Raw genomic sequence first — 2,500 nt, forward strand, 5'->3', positions numbered from 1 at the left:
TGTTTTAAAGAAGGATTGTTTGTGTGCCAGGAAGTAAAATCCACAATTCTCTTCACTTAATGAGAGTAACAAGTAAAACTAAAGATAACTTTTTTTTTTTTTTAGATTAAGATTAAGGTATTGTATACTAAAATCTTAATTTTATCATTTCAAAAGGTAACACAACCCTAAATTGCCATCTGAGGGTTTTAGGAGGAGTTCAATCTCTATTATAGCCATTACCCAAAAATATTAAAGAACAAACAAACAGAAAGCAGAGTTTATTGATTAGGTGCTTTAAGTTCCTAATACGACTTTAAATGCTTCAGTGAAGACAGGCTCAACTGCATTGTAAAACCATAAAGTCTATAGATACGAGACACAGAGACAGTGCTAAAACATGATTATGTTGTGTGCAGAAAGTGTGTAAATAGACAAAGATTTGAAGGTTTACATATGGATTAATTAGATTTATATTTCAGTAATATAAAATAATCTCTCAAAATGTGTCAATTCATTTAACACTACACATTTAACAATGAGAATCTTTTGATTCACTAAGCAATTTAATGCTAAACCTTCCATAATACATTTCATATGTTTCTCAATTCATTAAACATTCAATGTTAAACATTACTTAAGTCACTTCACAAAAAACAAGTAGTGTGTGTGTGTGTGTGTGTGTGTGTGTGTGTGTGTGTGTGTGTGTGTGTGTGTGTGTGTGTGTGTTCAGGATGCAGGCAATGTGTCACTCCTTCCATTGAAATGTTGTGGTTGTGTATTAATCAATATTATCTTTATAACCTATATTACCGTTGTTGTTGCTATTTACACTGATTATAATTAGCAAACTGCGATTAAGTTGAAGCATGATGTTATCAGAGCCAAGATGCTGTACATTTTTAGACATTTTGAAGACAAATACAGAAGTATTTTTATAATCAGGTGAATGTTTTAAGTGTGTGTTTATGTGTGTGTTTATGTGTGTGTGTGTGTGTGTGTGTGTGTGTGTGTGTGTGTGTGTGTGTGTGTGTCGGATTTCAAAAAGTTTTACTTTTCTGCTTCATTCCAGCTGCCAAAGACAATCATAATGAAGATTTCTCATAAAACGACTTCCTCTTTAACAATAATAATACTAATAATGATAATAATAGTACATATCATATATTTCAAAACCAAAGACTTACAAAATATGTACATGTGCTGACCGGTTACATTGCAATACACATAGTATCTGTTATACCATCCATAGAAACGCCTTTTAAACACCTCATCTATTTAGATTTAGATGTAAAGGGAGGTTGATTTAAATTTTCAATTTCTTGAAGTTAAATGAACCAAATAATACATTTTCCTGTGATGCCAATAAAGACTGTCAATCAGAATTGGCAAGTATACAACAGCTATATTAAAAGATTTATCTTAAACCTAAATATATTGAAAGACATACACTGTGCAGATGATGTATGATCCTCAGGTTCAGTCTCTAGATCTATAATGATGATTTTCCTCTTTTAATATTATGAAAGGTTTTTTTTTTTTTTTTTTTTTTTTTTTTTTTTTTTTTGCAACAATAATTCAAACAAACACTCCCTATTAAAGAAATTAAAAGGTTTGCAGCATTCGTCATTGCTGTGTAATCATCAGTTGACAATACTAATGAATGTTTAGTAATAAGAATTACAGTAATAAGAATCACAACTACTGAAGTACGGTAAGACTACGAGGACAAAAGTAACATACAATTAGGGGGTCAACTGAATAAAATGGGGTAAATATATTTATCTTTATGTGCCATGTCACATGTCTGGGAAAACTTGTAAATATTCTTTATTATTAATAGTTCTCATGATTATAGTTAAAAATAAAATGTGCTCTTTTGTATGTATGTGATCTAAAAGTAAAATTGTAACATTATAAAGTATAACAATATTTAAACATTTTTTATAACTTTGAAATGGAAAACAAGTTCTTATTATGATAATCAAGTAAGTACAAAGCATTTTTCTTGCAATTTTTCATTTACAAAAGAAATGTTTTGATGTTTTATTGTAGTCTCAGGCTTGCTGAGGATCTTAAAAAAATTCCCTTTGGGAAAATATACATTCTTTAATGTGCCAAAGTGCATTACCGCGAGTAAAAAATCTATTTTGGCTTGTTTCCAGACTTTACCCACAGTGACATGTAATGTGTTTCTTAGGCTGCCACACAAATATCTCTTTTTGTGTGTGTGTGTGTCTGTGTGTCATTTACCACAGAGCAACTTAATGCCAGATCCTGCTTTCAAGTTTTGTCGGAAATATCATTACAACTTAAACACACTTGAAAGCCAGCACAGTGTCGTAAACCCGACCTTTTAACAAGCGCTGACATTCCAATTTGTGATGATTACCAACAATATGAATGTCTTTTTGACTTCTTGTTGCTACAGTAATGACACAAAATGTCCATGTTGCCAGTTTCCTTTCTGACTAAAAACGTTCACCACATCGTAAACCTCACCCTCGAACTCATTTGCACA

The 2,500-nt window shown here is 31.2% G+C and overlaps 1 protein-coding gene across 2 annotated transcripts in view; it reads left to right on the forward strand.

Annotated features, from left to right (window-relative positions):
- Positions 1–2,500, forward strand: part of rbpms (RNA binding protein, mRNA processing factor) — a 31,815-nt gene that overhangs the window by 28,869 nt on the left and 446 nt on the right. For both annotated transcript variants that reach the window (XM_083532608.1, XM_083532609.1), the window contains exon 9: positions 1–2,500. This exon is cut by the window's left edge and continues 517 nt beyond it; it is cut by the window's right edge. The gene's annotated coding sequence lies outside the window, so the exon portion shown is untranslated.

Source organism: Silurus aristotelis (assembly GCF_946808225.1).
Source record: "Silurus aristotelis genome assembly, chromosome: 27".
Lineage (NCBI taxonomy): Eukaryota > Metazoa > Chordata > Actinopteri > Siluriformes > Siluridae > Silurus > Silurus aristotelis.